Raw genomic sequence first — 16667 nt, 5'->3', positions numbered from 1 at the left:
GTCACATGACATACGTCATCGCCAACGCGGTTCTCAAAACACTGCATACTTCCAGTCACGTCCACGCTAGCGGCACATATACCGACGGGGAGACGTCCGCCAGTGCCGTAGAACGTCTGCCGCGCTAGAGGTGTCCAAAGTAGACGGCAGTTCCGCCGGCGCCCCGCCCGCTGCACCATCAATGACCCCAATCGACGAGCGCGAACCTGCGCGCCTCCGCCACCGGCAACGAAACAATCAGCTGCAGCCAGGAGACGACGGGCTCGGCTGTGCTCGCATCGCAGCCCGACGGCGCCGCTAATATCAGCGTATTTTTCTTCTTTGTGTACAAGTATTGCGAAGAGCGATAACAACGATAAGAAAATATTGCGGCTTGCGAGCGTCGGTATTTCATTTCAAAGCGCGTCCTTTTAAGCTTTGAAAGGAACCATAAAAGCCCTAGCGACGATATCGGCGCCGTCGAGCGATCAGCGGCGGTGAATCTGCCGTATAAATGAGTCCCGAGGCTCTATTCTGGACACGCATGGCGGCTGCACGGCCGCCATTATCCACCATCTTGGCTGTCTCATTGGCTGTCCAGAGGTCACGTGTTTTGAAATTAGTGCCGGGAAACGTAAATTTTGCAAAATGCAATTTTGAGTTCTCGTCAGAATGACGAAACGTGACGTGGAGCTGCAAGTTTTATCGACTAATACTTTTTTGTGGCTCTTGGCACCTATATTGCGACTTTAGCGCTTTAAAAAGAAAGTGGACGGTAGCGTGCAGAAGCCCGTGCAGTGCATCTACAATTTCGCGAATATGTGGTGGCGTTCCAAGATAGCCGGCATGTCAGCTTATTAATTGGCTGAAATAATATCCCGCGAGGAGCGTCACAGGAAGGGCTGTTTCGTAAACGTCAATTTGACGTTGCGTGACGTTGCGCTGGGCCGCCATTGCAGAGCTTTTCCGCCATAATTTGTGGTGCGAAGAGCCGCGCGAATTAAGGTAATGAGCGGCCATATGCAACGGCGGTCGAGAGGCATGCGTATCGCCGCATTTTCCCTGTCATTTGGGGCCACGAAAATCTTTTGTTCACAACGCGTGCTCATAGCATTTGCATCGCTCTCGGGTGGTGTTGGTATTTGTGTTTTGAACCATCATTTTTATTAAAAACACGTTTATTTGAAATAATATTGGTTGAAACTAGCAAACTTCTTGCGGCTTTTTGCCCTTTTCGCCACTGCGTTTGTATTGTAATCAATATTAATGTCTTTTCGTGTCATCAAAGGCTATGACAATGGCGACATTTTAATTTATAAAAATAAATGTACGCAAGGCGGCGTCTTGAAGATTCCTCTCGCGGTGCGAGTAAGCAGCGAAGTGAACAAGAGATGGCAGTGCCGGCGCTTGCGTCGCGCACGCGGATACCTGTGACGCGCGCAACGCTATCGATGATATTCGGCCGCTTCTCAGCCAGACGAGTCGGGCTGAGTCACTTGCGGATCACGACATAGCGATAACGTGGCCTAGAGCGTGCGCTGATCATCACTGACAGGTCGCGTATGTTGTCTCAAGGTAGAAAGCAAGCGCGTGGGCGCCAATATACGATGACTCATTCCGTTTCCCGAGGACACGCATCTTACCTAATGAAGCAGACGACAGCCTGAGCGCATGCAGACGACGGAAGCGAGAAACGATTTTGATGGAATAATCGTACGCTTTGAGCTAGCTGCTTTATTTTTCCTGGGAGGAAAACTGTTTTGCTTTATCAGCCACGCTATGTTCAATGCCTACATTACAGTTTCTTAGGCGAAACGTCAAATTTGCGTCACGTTACGAAAGCAAATCGGGGCTATCGGCGCCATTTTGTAAGCGTCGCGCGTACGTCACGCTTCTAAGAAAATGGCGGAATGTCCAGAATAGAGCCTCCGGTCTCATCCTCTCTACGTACGGCAACGAAATCTATCCGTTTGCTAGCAAGAACCGCTGTCGAATGGCGGCCCGCGAATGGCAAACGGCGTGCGATGGAGTTACCGTGCCGGTAACGTGGACTCAGCGCTTCTCGGCTACCCGCTGTTGCTGCGGTGCCGGCCCGTGTTATGCAAAGCGTGCCGCTATAGACCCTGTGTTGCGCGCACGTCGGGAAAGGCCAACACTGTCGCACTCTGTTCGCGCAGCTAATCAGACCGCTAAGAACGACTGTGTTGGAACGCGAGCGATTTGGCACTTGCGTTGCGGGCTGTAGTTACCGATTCGCAAGGGCGCACAAACGAGCAACACGACGAGGAAGAGCAGAAAGCGCGCGTACCTGCTAGCAGACTAACCGGAAGTCGTAGGTTCTTGTTCAACCAATGGACATCGTTTCCGCCGTTGACATCGCCAGATTCCCCCTGCTGAAATCGTGATGACCGCTGGGGATACCGGAAAGGCGAGGGGAGGAGAACGGCATTGTTTTTTTTGTTGTTTTTTTATGGCGCTCTCGCGGCCCGTAGCGCTGCAGAGTTCGGTATCGTTGATCGTGACGGCATTCTGAACTCGATGCGCGTTTACTTGAAATGTTCAAAAATATCTGAGGTGGTTTAGGGGCCCTTTAAAGACACGGAAGACCATCTTCGAAGTTTTATGGATCAGCGCACGATGTTTGATCGGTGAGAGTCGTGCGACATCGTTCGAACAGCAGCAGGCAACGAACGGTACCATCCTTTGCCAATTAAGACTTTTTTACTTCTCACCTCGGTGGTATCGGGTGCCGTGCCACACCATAAGACGCACAAGAAACCAAGGGGACTGCTGCGCACACCATACACTGCGAGCAAGTACCAGTAGCGCGAGTCGGCCCACACCGGCCGCCATTCGTCGGTCAGGAATAGAAAAACATCGAAACCCAGGAGAAGACCGAGCTGTGACGGAACGGTTCGGCACGGCTCATTCAAGGAGAGAGAACCGGCTTCCTCACTCCGAAAGAACCGCCGCTCACTTACTAAACCACGGCTCCCTCAGTCTTCAAAAGAGCGGCGCTAAGGAGCGAGCCGGGTCTTTTGAAGAGCGAGGGAGCCGAGGCGAAAAGAGTGGCTCGAGCCGGATGTTTTGAACAGCGAGGGAGCCGTGGCGAAAAGAGCGGCTGGCTCCTGAGCGCTCAGGAGCGAGCCGGCTCTTTTGAAGAGCGAGGGAGCCGTGGCGAAAAGAGCGGCTGGCTCCTGAGCGCTCAGGAGCGAGCCGGATGTTTTGAAGAGCGAGGGAGCCGTGGCGAAAAGAGCGGCTGGCTCCTGAGCGCTCAGGAGCGAGCCGGATGTTTTGAAGAGCGAGGGAGCCGTGGCGAAAAGAGCGGCTGGCTCCTGAGCGCTCAGGAGCGAGCCGGCTCTTTTGAAGAGCGAGGGAGCCGTGGCGAAAAGAGCGGCTGGCTCCTGAGCGCTCAGGAGCGAGCCGGATGTTTTGAACAGCGAGGGAGCCGTGGCGAAAAGAGCGGCTGGCTCCTGAGCGCTCAGGAGCGAGCCGGATGTTTTGAACAGCGAGGGAGCCGTGGCGAAAAGAGCGGCTGGCTCCTGAGCGCTCAGGAGCGAGCCGGCTCTTTTGAAGAGCGAGGGAGCCGTGGCGAAAAGAGCGGCTGGCTCATGAGCGCTCAGGAGCGAGCCGGATGTTTTGAAGAGCGAGGGAGCCGTGGCGAAAAGAGCGGCTGGCTCATGAGCGCTCAGGAGCGAGCCGGATGTTTTGAAGAGCGAGGGAGCCGTGGCGAAAAGAGCGGCTGGCTCATGAGCGCTCAGGAGCGAGCCGGATGTTTTGAAGAGCGAGGGAGCCGTGGCGAAAAGAGCGGCTGGCTCATGAGCGCTCAGGAGCGAGCCGGATGTTTTGAAGAGCGAGGGAGCCGTGGCGAAAAGAGCGGCTGGCTCATGAGCGCTCAGGAGCGAGCCGGATGTTTTGAAGAGCGAGGGAGCCGTGGCGAAAAGAGCGGCTGGCTCATGAGCGCTCAGGAGCGAGCCGGATGTTTTGAAGAGCGAGGGAGCCGTGGCGAAAAGAGCGGCTGGCTCATGAGCGCTCAGGAGCGAGCCGGCTCTTTTGAAGAGCGAGGGAGCCGTGGCGAAAAGAGCGGCTGGCTCATGAGCGCTCAGGAGCGAGCCGGATGTTTTGAAGAGCGAGGGAGCCGTGGCGAAAAGAGCGGCTGGCTCCTGAGCGCTCAGGAGCGAGCCGGATGTTTTGAACAGCGAGGGAGCCGTGGCGAAAAGAGCGGCTGGCTCCTGAGCGCTCAGGAGCGAGCCGGCTCTTTTGAAGAGCGAGGGAGCCGTGGCGAAAAGAGCGGCTGGCTCCTGAGCGCTCAGGAGCGAGCCGGATGTTTTGAAGAGCGAGGGAGCCGTGGCGAAAAGAGCGGCTGGCTCCTGAGCGCTCAGGAGCGAGCCGGCTCTTTTGAAGAGCGAGGGAGCCGTGGCGAAAAGAGCGGCTGGCTCCTGAGCGCTCAGGAGCGAGCCGGATGTTTTGAAGAGTGAGGGAGCCGTGGCGAAAAGAGCGGCTGGCTCCTGAGCGCTCAGGAGCGAGCCGGATGTTTTGAAGAGCGAGGGAGCCGTGGCGAAAAGAGCGGCTGGCTCCTGAGCGCTCAGGAGCGAGCCGGCTCTTTTGAAGAGCGAGGGAGCCGTGGCGAAAAGAGCGGCTGGCTCCTGAGCGCTCAGGAGCGAGCCGGATGTTTTGAAGAGCGAGGGAGCCGTGGCGAAAAGAGCGGCTGGCTCCTGAGCGCTCAGGAGCGAGCCGGCTCTTTTGAAGAGCGAGGGAGCCGTGGCGAAAAGAGCGGCTGGCTCCTGAGCGCTCAGGAGCGAGCCGGATGTTTTGAAGAGCGAGGGAGCCGTGGCGAAAAGAGCGGCTGGCTCCTGAGCGCTCAGGAGCGAGCCGGCTCTTTTGAAGAGCGAGGGAGCCGTGGCGAAAAGAGCGGCTGGCTCCTGAGCGCTCAGGAGCGAGCCGGATGTTTTGAAGAGTGAGGGAGCCGTGGCGAAAAGAGCGGCTGGCTCCTGAGTGCTCAGGAGCGAGCCGGATGTTTTGAAGAGCGAGGGAGCCGTGGCGAAAAGAGCGGCTGGCTCCTGAGCGCTCAGGAGCGAGCCGGCTCTTTTGAAGAGCGAGGGAGCCGTGGCGAAAAGAGCGGCTGGCTCCTGAGCGCTCAGGAGCGAGCCGGATATTTTGAAGAGCGAGGGAGCCGTGGCGAAAAGAGCGGCTGGCTCATGAGCGCTCAGGAGCGAGCCGGATCTTTTGAAGAGCGAGGGAGCCGTGGCGAAAAGAGCGGCTGGCTCCTGAGCGCTCAGGAGCGAGCCGGATGTTTTGAACAGCGAGGGAGCCGTGGCGAAAAGAGCGGCTGGCTCCTGAGCGCTCAGGAGCGAGCCGGCTCTTTTGAAGAGCGAGGGAGCCGTGGCGAAAAGAGCGGCTGGCTCCTGAGCGCTCAGGAGCGAGCCGGATGTTTTGAACAGCGAGGGAGCCGTGGCGAAAAGAGCGGCTGGCTCCTGAGCGCTCAGGAGCGAGCCGGCTCTTTTGAAGAGCGAGGGAGCCGTGGCGAAAAGAGCGGCTGGCTCCTGAGCGCTCAGGAGCGAGCCGGATGTTTTGAAGAGCGAGGGAGCCGTGGCGAAAAGAGCGGCTGGCTCCTGAGCGCTCAGGAGCGAGCCGGCTCTTTTGAAGAGCGAGGGAGCCGTGGCGAAAAGAGCGGCTGGCTCCTGAGCGCTCAGGAGCGAGCCGGATGTTTTGAAGAGTGAGGGAGCCGTGGCGAAAAGAGCGGCTGGCTCCTGAGCGCTCAGGAGCGAGCCGGATCTTTTGAAGAGCGAGGGAGCCGTGGCGAAAAGAGCGGCTGGCTCCTGAGCGCTCAGGAGCGAGCCGGCTCTTTTGAAGAGCGAGGGAGCCGTGGCGAAAAGAGCGGCTGGCTCCTGAGCGCTCAGGAGCGAGCCGGATGTTTTGAAGAGCGAGGGAGCCGTGGCGAAAAGAGCGGCTGGCTCCTGAGCGCTCAGGAGCGAGCCGGCTCTTTTGAAGAGCGAGGGAGCCGTGGCGAAAAGAGCGGCTGGCTCCTGAGCGCTCAGGAGCGAGCCGGATGTTTTGAAGAGCGAGGGAGCCGTGGCGAAAAGAGCGGCTGGCTCCTGAGCGCTCAGGAGCGAGCCGGCTCTTTTGAAGAGCGAGGGAGCCGTGGCGAAAAGAGCGGCTGGCTCCTGAGCGCTCAGGAGCGAGCCGGATGTTTTGAAGAGTGAGGGAGCCGTGGCGAAAAGAGCGGCTGGCTCCTGAGCGCTCAGGAGCGAGCCGGATGTTTTGAAGAGCGAGGGAGCCGTGGCGAAAAGAGCGGCTGGCTCCTGAGCGCTCAGGAGCGAGCCGGCTCTTTTGAAGAGCGAGGGAGCCGTGGCGAAAAGAGCGGCTGGCTCCTGAGCGCTCAGGAGCGAGCCGGATGTTTTGAAGAGCGAGGGAGCCGTGGCGAAAAGAGCGGCTGGCTCCTGAGCGCTCAGGAGCGAGCCGGATGTTTTGAAGAGCGAGGGAGCCGTGGCGAAAAGAGCGGCTGGCTCCTGAGCGCTCAGGAGCGAGCCGGATGTTTTGAACAGCGAGGGAGCCGTGGCGAAAAGAGCGGCTGGCTCCTGAGCGCTCAGGAGCGAGCCGGCTCTTTTGAAGAGCGAGGGAGCCGTGGCGAAAAGAGCGGCTGGCTCCTGAGCGCTCAGGAGCGAGCCGGATGTTTTGAACAGCGAGGGAGCCGTGGCGAAAAGAGCGGCTGGCTCCTGAGCGCTCAGGAGCGAGCCGGATGTTTTGAAGAGCGAGGGAGCCGTGGCGAAAAGAGCGGCTGGCTCCTGAGCGCTCAGGAGCGAGCCGGATGTTTGAAGAGCGAGGGAGCCGTGGCGAAAAGAGCGGCTGGCTCCTGAGCGCTCAGGAGCGAGCCGGCTCTTTTGAAGAGCGAGGGAGCCGTGGCGAAAAGAGCGGCTGGCTCCTGAGCGCTCAGGAGCGAGCCGGATGTTTTGAAGAGCGAGGGAGCCGTGGCGAAAAGAGCGGCTGGCTCCTGAGCGCTCAGGAGCGAGCCGGATGTTTTGAACAGCGAGGGAGCCGTGGCGAAAAGAGCGGCTGGCTCCTGAGCGCTCAGGAGCGAGCCGGATGTTTTGAACAGCGAGGGAGCCGTGGCGAAAAGAGCGGCTGGCTCCTGAGCGCTCAGGAGCGAGCCGGCTCTTTTGAAGAGCGAGGGAGCCGTGGCGAAAAGAGCGGCTGGCTCCTGAGCGCTCAGGAGCGAGCCGGATGTTTTGAACAGCGAGGGAGCCGTGGCGAAAAGAGCGGCTGGCTCCTGAGCGCTCAGGAGCGAGCCGGATGTTTTGAACAGCGAGGGAGCCGTGGCGAAAAGAGCGGCTGGCTCCTGAGCGCTCAGGAGCGAGCCGGATCTTTTGAAGAGCGAGGGAGCCGTGGCGAAAAGAGCGGCTGGCTCCTGAGCGCTCAGGAGCGAGCCGGATGTTTTGAACAGCGAGGGAGCCGTGGCGAAAAGAGCGGCTGGCTCCTGAGCGCTCAGGAGCGAGCCGGCTCTTTTGAAGAGCGAGGGAGCCGTGGCGAAAAGAGCGGCTGGCTCCTGAGCGCTCAGGAGCGAGCCGGATGTTTTGAACAGCGAGGGAGCCGTGGCGAAAAGAGCGGCTGGCTCCTGAGCGCTCAGGAGCGAGCCGGCTCTTTTGAAGAGCGAGGGAGCCGTGGCGAAAAGAGCGGCTGGCTCCTGAGCGCTCAGGAGCGAGCCGGATGTTTTGAAGAGCGAGGGAGCCGTGGCGAAAAGAGCGGCTGGCTCCTGAGCGCTCAGGAGCGAGCCGGATGTTTTGAACAGCGAGGGAGCCGTGGCGAAAAGAGCGGCTGGCTCCTGAGCGCTCAGGAGCGAGCCGGATGTTTTGAACAGCGAGGGAGCCGTGGCGAAAAAAGCGGCTGGCTCCTGAGCGCTCAGGAGCGAGCCGGATCTTTTGAAGAGCGAGGTAGCCGTGGCGAAAAGAGCGGCTGGCTCCTGAGCGCTCAGGAGCGAGCCGGATGTTTTGAACAGCGAGGGAGCCGTGGCGAAAAAAGCGGCTGGCTCCTGAGCGCTCAGGAGCGAGCCGGATCTTTTGAAGAGCGAGGGAGCCGTGGCGAAACGATCGGCTGGCTCCTCAGCGCTCAGGAGCGAGCCGGATCTTTTGAGCCGCTCTTTTGAAGAGCGAGGGAGCGGTGGTTCAGTGAGTGAGCGGCGGTTCTTTCGTTCTTCAGCCAAAGGCGAGGGGGTGAAGGCGACTCTTGCGAGGAAGGGCGGGAGCGCAGTTGCTTTCTCGTACCGCTAATAGATGTCGACTCTTGCGAGGAAGGGCGGGAGGGCAGTTGCTTTCTCGTACCGCTAATAGATGTCGACTCTTGCGAGGAAGGGCGGGAGGGCAGTTGCTTTCTCGTACCGCTAATAGACGGCGCGGAAGTCGCACCCAGCAGAAGACCCGGCTCTGACGGAACGCATCGGCACGGCTCTCTGAACGCGAGAGAACCAGCTCCCTTTCTCCAAAAGAACCGCCGCTCATTTTTACTGAACGACCGCTCACTCGCTCTTTAAAAAGAGCCGCTCACAAGATCCGGCTCACTCCTGAGCGACCCATCTGTAACACCTACATCCACTTAATGCCATAGTGACTGAATATGTCTCCTTGTAAAAACTAGTGCAGAATAAGAATAATGTAAATACACATTTGTATATTTTTTACTGGAGAGAAACTTAATTTGGAATTACGTTTCTCACAACATCTTACTGTGCCCTCTTAACGTCACCAGTAAGCTTACTTTATGGCTTAAAGAACAATTTTGGCTGTGTAAATATATTGCGAACAGCTATCAAGTGATCCTGCAGAGTTAATTGTACAATGTGTGTAGAAAAATTTGTACCATGCAGATATGCCTTAAAGCTCTTACAAGACACGAATATGTTTGCATTAAGGCAGCTGCTGGGGCCTGTTGGTTGCATGTCATCCACTTGGGGGCTGCACAGAAGCATATGCAAGGTACACGTGAATCTACATTTAAGGCACAATAAATGGATACCAGCCACATTTGGTTCTATACGTGATACGTATTGTCCCGTACGATGCAGATATAAATGGATGCAGGGCACGTATACTTTCATACGAGGCAGATATTCATGAAATACGTGGCATGTAAGAACGGATACGTGGCACGTATGACTGTATACGTGGCATGTAAGAATGGAAACCTGGCTCGTCAGAATGTATACGTGGCACGCTTAATTGAATACGAAATTTTTCGATAGGGTGTTTTATTCTTGCCAGTAGTATGCAGCTCGTGCGCCATACAGTTAAGCACACTCACTGCTACACACCGGTTAGTCGTGGCAAATTGTGCTTCCGTAAAAACGTATGCCCGTACTACAACAAAGAAAGGGGAAGTCCATGTTTAGAGGACCAATAGACGGCTTTCTTTGTAAATTGGTCAGACGCCTGTTTTATGGGAAAGTATGGCAGAATTTATATAATTTTCTTAATAACATTCGGCCGCTTGGCAATGATAACTTCCTGTCCGTGTCTAATGACTAATGCGCCATGTACTGGTGGCATAATTACAAAATTGATTTTTTTTGTTGTTGTTGTCGCTCACTTTGGCTTTCTTGCTTCTTTGATGTTGAGATTCGTGTTTCGTGCATTTGATACGTTCGGCGCTTTACATATTGAATGACATGCAACGAAGTTCAGTGTAACGCTTTATCAGCTCTGAATAATTAATTTTATTGGAATTGACAATAACTTTATTTCCAACAAACATTGTTGGGGGTCCTCCAGGCGAAAAACTGCGACATACAGCTTGAATGTCCCTGAAGGCCCTCACATGGCAGCAGTAAGTCCCCTATCGGCATACGTACAACATATCAAACACTCATTTGTTAGGATAAACAATTACAGTGTAGCAGAAAAAAATGGAACATGTAATGCAACAATAATCTTTTCAGATAGTTATATAGTTTTTATAAAAGAATAATGAATTACGCTAAGTGAACAACAAAGCTAAGACACATTTTGTATTATACATCCCAAATGATGTTTATCAAATTTGAAAAATAAGCACAACAATCAACATGTCTAGGATGTACCACATTATGATACATTGGATTATGAAACACAGTGCAAACGCATATTACATAGAGTAAAGAGTGTAAAAAAGAAATCACATTTGCTTTGTTTATTGTGTATTCAGTCCAGTTTACAAAAATATGCTCTAATTTGTTTTCGAGTCAAGGTACTTACGATAACATTTTCTTTCCCTAATTTATTTAACAATGCAGGTAGGGTGTGTCTTAGTGACTGCAGGAGATAATTTGTGCGCCTGTACGGTACTAACCACCTTTCTTGGCTGCGGGTACGCGCGTCACTTTTTTCGCGTTCAAATCGTGACGAAGGTTTAGAAGGGTTCTACAATTTTTGGAGCCGAAGGAAAAAGAATGCAGTAGCCGGTATTGATAGAGATGAGTTACTCGTATTATGTTATATTTATTTAAAAATGTCACAGTTTCGCCCTAAGAGCGAAGGAATGAATGCGATAGCAACACAGCAATCTCATACGAAGTAAGGTGAGCGGCTTTGGTAGCAATATGAATTGTAGTAAACATGAGCTGATTAAGTAAGCAGGTGTGCTGCGGCGTAAGTAGACCGACATGAAGAGAGACTCGATGACCACGAGAAGGCGCGTGTGAAACGGTGGTGTTGATGAGAAGCGCTTCCGTGGGCAGCGCGTGCGAAGGGACACACCTGTAGCGCTGCACTGCCGATCCGGGCAGCATTGCATGTCTAGCGTGCGTTGGAGAATGTCTCCCGACTATTAGTAACTGAATGAACAAGCGTGGTGTGAGCGCGCACAAACAAACACGAATAGATCACACTGAATGACTGCAGACAACGACTGTCAAAACGCTGGCAGCAAGCATACGCCGCAGCGGGCGAAGGTACGTGCGGTCTATCGCTTCAACAGAAACTGAGCGGCGAATGCACGGCGCATAAAGGTCAGAGCCGTGTGGAGATAAGAGACGGTGCGGACGAGCGACGAGCGCGGTTGGTGGCAGAGTAGAAGTGCGTCACCCCCCCGCTTCCTCCGGCGCTGGCTTCCTGCTTCCTTGCTTGCGCGTGGGAGATGAGTGCGTTCGCTCTCCGTGATAGCGCGCGTCCCCGCACGCTTCCGCTCGGGCATACGGCGCGCGGCGAAGATTTTATCTATAGGGAACCTCACGGCGACGGCGACGCCGACGGCAGAAATCCGGTTGAAGTGTCCATATAATTGCTATCGCAATAAAAGTTGCGCAGTAGAATGGAAATAAGGTAGATTGGCTACATGTCGAAGTGCTCGTTTCTGAAGTTGAAGAAGTGCACGAAGATTATGCTTCGTGGTGGTAGCCCACACAAGCGCACAATAATTCAGATGCCATTCAAACAAAGCATGATATATTTGCAACCTCACTTTCTCTGAAAAAAATGACGGCAACGGGATAATACACCTGCGGCAGATGACAGTGATTTCATAACTAGTTCCGTGTGACATGTCCAGTTCATATCTTCTGAAAGTGTTACGCCCAATACTTTGTATTTGCTCAACGTTTCAATGGGCGCGCCGTCCAAGAATAATTATTGATTTAAATAAGACTGCCTGCCTCTTGCCCTGAATAAGATGGTCTTTCATTTGGAGCAATTATTTGTTAGAGCGTTATTACGAGACCAAGCCGACAAACTGCACAAATACTGCGACATCTCAGTAACCGATCATCAAGATCATGGCCAGAGACAAACAGGCTCGTATCGTCAGCGTATTGCACAATGGACGCATCACTTACTATTTCAGCAATATCATTGACATAGATATAAAACAAAATCGGGCCCAGAACGCTACCATGTGGCATCCCTGATTTAATTTCCCTATACGAAGAGCAGTTTTTTTCGATAGCGACGCACTGCGTCCACCTAGACAGATAAGATCGAAACAACAAGTTTGCCACACCACGGGTACCATATCCCTCTAGTTTACTTATTAAAATTTGATGATTTAAATGATCAAATGCCTTGCCATATTCAATAAAAATACCCAACGTTAGTTTTCCCGCATCAATGTTATTAATTATTAGCTCCTTTTGACATAACAAGGCTGTTTCGGTTGACCTGCCCGGGCGGAATCCGTGTTGACAATCGGAAAGAATGTAATTTTTTGCAAAGAAATCGTTAAAACGAGCAGAAATAACCTTCTCTAAACCCTTAGAGAATGCAGATAAAATGGAAATAGGCCTATTGTTCCCCAATTCATTTCAGTTACCACCTTTGAATGTAACTGATGCCCTTGCTTTCTTCATAGCTGTTGGAAAATGGCCAGATTCCAGAACAAGGTTAAAAACAAATGCAAGATGGACTGCGATGAGCTCAATTACACATTTTATAGGTATGATTTGAATACCATCTGCATCAACAGCGTTGCTGTTTTTTAAGCTCAAAAATGTCCGACAAATTTCAGCCTCATCAGTCGGATCGAGATAAATGCTATGCACACATCTCTGAACAGCAGTGCCCGTGACCGTGTTGTATGATGAACCATCATGTTCACGAAGTGCTTATTAAAACATTCAGTTAAAGGGAAGCCGGACATCTTTTCATTGTAAACGGTTATTTCAGGACACCTGCGGTTCATATTTTTTTGTCTGATTGCGTCATTGATAAATTTCCAAGTCTTTTCTGGCTCTTTTTTCTGCACAGCCGCAAGAAAGCTCTCGTAATAAAGTGCTGTAGCCTTTCGCAGTTCTTTATTAAGTATATTCCTTAACTTCCTAAACGCCGCAAGATCGCGTTGCGCACGCGTGCGCAGAAATTTATTGAACAGCCGATTTTTTTTTTGTTAATCATTCTAACATGCTGAGGCTGCACCCAAGGCTTTCTAATGCGTTTTTTTATCTTTTCTGTTTTAAGCGGAAAAGACAAGTTGTATAGGCGACTGAATGTGGAAAGAAATTCGTCGTACGCTTTACTGGCATCTTTTTTATTATACAGAGAAGACCAATCTGTGCGCAGAACAAGTGCGCGAAAGTGTTCCATATTTTCGCCACACAGACATCTGTAGGTGAACGTGGTATCAGGCCAACTTCTTTCATGAACATAAAATGCGCATATTATAAATATTGTACAGTGATCGCTGATATCGTAGCTGATAGTCCCGATGGTGAAAATTTCACTACCAGCGTTAACAATGAAATTGTCGAGAGCAGACTGACAAGTTGGTGTCACGCGAGTAGGCGTTGTAATAATGCTGCTGAAACCGGAAGAATTGATTACGTTAGTTACTGTACGAGTCGACGCGCTATCATCAAGCATGTTAATGTTGAAGTCCCCACCAAGAAGCACTTTGGAATTGTGAAAAGTAGCATGCTCTAAAACTATTTCAATAAATTCTAAGAAATTATAAATATTACCAGTAGGTGGTCGGTACATCACAGCAAACACGTCTTGTCTGCCTCGTCCTTGTCAGTGTGTGTTAGCGCAGTTAAAAAAATTACAGCAAACAGGTTGTTGTTAGATTTAACGCTTAGCACTTCGTAATGTGGCGTGATGCAGGTGAATTTCTCCAGCACATCACACTCTATGCCGCGCTTAACATGCAGTATGACACCGCCCCCACGTTCGCCAGTGCGATTAATAAAAAAATGTGTGTAGCCGTCTATGATGAGCATTTCACGGTGTTCCTGATACCACGTTTCAGAGAACATAATAATGTCAAACGAAAAAGTAAACTCGGAAAGAAAAGCATTTAGTATGTCTTTCTTACTTAATACAATTAGGTACCAGAGATGACTAATTCCAAGGGTGATATTCAAGAATAAAAGTTGTGGAGTAGCTTGGTGTAGAAGAGCAATGTAGTTATTTGTCTACGCTGAGTGCCGACTCTCGCATGCGAATATTGTTTATTCAGGTCCAACCAAACGTTAGGGCTGCTCTTCGTGCAAATGTGACCGTGTCGTCAAGGGCTTGTAGACCAATACTGCGGTCTTGGGCACCTTTCCATAAGCATACCTAGAAAATGAAAATGTTCAGACGTCAGCAACACGAAAATATAGTAATTTACTCGCATCTCTAAAACGAACAGCCCCAAATTCACATGTTACCTTACCGCATCTGAGCTAGGGACAAACACTTCATCAGCGTTCCATATACAATTTTATATTCGATTCGTGAGCGCCGCCATCTGGGCTATTACACAAACAATTTTTAAGTTTTATGAGAAATGAAGTCTCGTAACATGGTCACGAAGCGTTGACCTCATTAAAGTAACGTACATTTCGTCGTTAAAGCTAGCAAACAGCAGCGCTTACGTAATATATTCTATTGATCTCTTTTCTAATTTTGTGTTGTCCCGTTGTTGTGACGTTGAACACCACACTAACTTTTTATTGGGCGAACCTATGCCCTCAAAAGCATATTACACTCGACGCACAACGATAGCGGCTAGCACAGCCAGTGATCGTTACAATTCGATCTGCGTGTCAAGTGCGTTGGCTTTTATATAGGACTCGTGTGACTTTCTGACGTAATCGCTTGGGCCCGCGTTGCTCCAGAAAGTACTAGACAATTCGCGTCGCGCGTACAATTAGATTACAGAAAGTTCGGTGACTACAGGATAAAATACTCGATAACATTCGTGAAACATTTGATACATGCAGCCGCGTCATGTGCCAAGCGATAACGTTTACATGTCAGCGCCTTCGTCGTGTGCCCTTTTTCTGTGTCCAGTGTTTGCGCTATTTGCTGAAGTACATGTTTCGGGATCGAATCCCCGCCACGGCGGCCGCATTTCGATGGGGGTGAAATGCTAAAACCACCCGTGTACCTCGATTTAGGCGCACGTTAAAGAACCCCGGATGGTTCAATTTATTCTGGAGTCCCCCACTTCGGCGTGCCTCATAATCAGATTGTCGTTTTGTCACGTAAAACACCATAAAAAAGTATAACGTTCAACATTTCTGTATCCGCGAAAAGTGGGCATGTGAGAAAGATAAACAAGTACACGTGGCAGTATCATGAAATTATTTACTGTGCTAATGTGCCTTGTTCACCACGTCACTATCGGCAATTAAACTTTGTGTGAAAATCCTCAAACTGGTCTGTTGGCGCACTCCAACTTGTTCAATTTTGTCCATGCACCGAAGACGCCAATGAAGTAATTCAACCGCTACGCCGGCCGGCATGGGTGGGTAGACGGTCGCGCACAGCAGTGACTGGTAGGTTGAGACATTAGCTATGCTTCGACTGCTGTCTTGCTGAGTACACAAGAGCCCGTGGGTATGTGGCCGAATAGACGTTTCGCTGCCAACTGCTATCTGGCCTAGTGGACATGGCATGCACACAGCTTGGTCACTTGGTGCATGCCACAGGGTATGTGCTCAAACTGACAACTTGGGCACCCCACATGTAATCACATGGAACACCGATTGCAGAACTTCAGAATGCAATTGGCATTCTGGCATTCGTTTCTCTCTCTCTCTCACACAGAATGGGATTGCTTTCAACCGTTAATAATGCAGCGAATCCACTCGCCTTCTAATACTGACCTCTAGGTAGTTAGCATTGATGTTGACAATGTTATGTGCCAACGAAAGTGGTTAACAAACCGCTGGGTAAGGAGTAGCTCATAGGTGACCAGAGAGGCTGTCATACAGCGGGTGCCTGTTAGAAAAAGACCAGCCACCCATCGCGCTTTTGTTTGATGAGCCTTATTACCCTAAATTGATTGCTTTCGTTTTATACCATCTCCACTTGAGCGGCTGTCATGCCAGTCAGTTTTCGTAGCTGTATAGCCGCAGTCGTGCTTTGAGTCTTCTGTTGACGCACGTCATATTTTCTACCTTTCTTCGACCATAAATATGTACTTGATGTCACGCATGTAAGTGGTTTTAGGCTGTTCAGCTCGCTCGATGGTGTATTAGCCATTTGATACCTCTGAGCACAAGATAATTATAGCTAACAATGCAAGAGTACGCTACGCCGCCTGATCAAACTTCACTACGTTTTTGTTTAGAAATCTGTCAAATACGCTGATGATCAAAACAAAAAATCACCGCCCATTCCTTTCCGTAAGATCGTCGAACAGCAAAGCTGAGTTAGTTACACCGAGTGTTACACAATGCAAGGCAAACTTTGCAAGCAGTCTATTTTATAAATCTTTGTTTCACCATTCCTTCACCTCATTTTCGCCGCTGCGTGCTTTGAGGGGTGCCCTTGTTTTTTAAAAAAAAGGTACGGCCTTCCGCATTAGGCCAGGTGCAATGGGAGCGAGCGCCCGAGCCGTAGTTGCATTCGCTGCCGCTTGGCTGGCCCGAACGGCGCTACTTTGCGGATGGGACGCATCGTCGTCCACGGGCGACAGCGTTCCTAGCGCGTTCCTCACGATTTTTCTACGACGTTCCCAGACAAGAGTCCTTGACCAAAGATCCGTATATACAACCAAGGCTACCTCAAACTCCTCCGACACCCCACTCCTTCGTTGACCTACAGTTTTCCTCCAGCGCCATTCTCATGACGCGCCTCACGCACTCCTCCTCCATTGCGTGTATTGGATGGGGCTACTTAGGTAAACCCCCTCCCAGTTATCCTTTCTGTCGGCACACTCTCACAGAATTCTCACACGGGGAAAGGGTGCACTCCAACTTCCCCCCCCCCCCCCCCGTTTGAGCTCTTCATTTGCTCTCCTGTCCC

Source organism: Dermacentor silvarum, chromosome 9 (assembly GCF_013339745.2).
Source record: "Dermacentor silvarum isolate Dsil-2018 chromosome 9, BIME_Dsil_1.4, whole genome shotgun sequence".
Lineage (NCBI taxonomy): Eukaryota > Metazoa > Arthropoda > Arachnida > Ixodida > Ixodidae > Dermacentor > Dermacentor silvarum.
The sequence above is the reverse complement of the archived record's forward strand: the minus strand, read 5'-3'. Positions refer to the sequence as shown.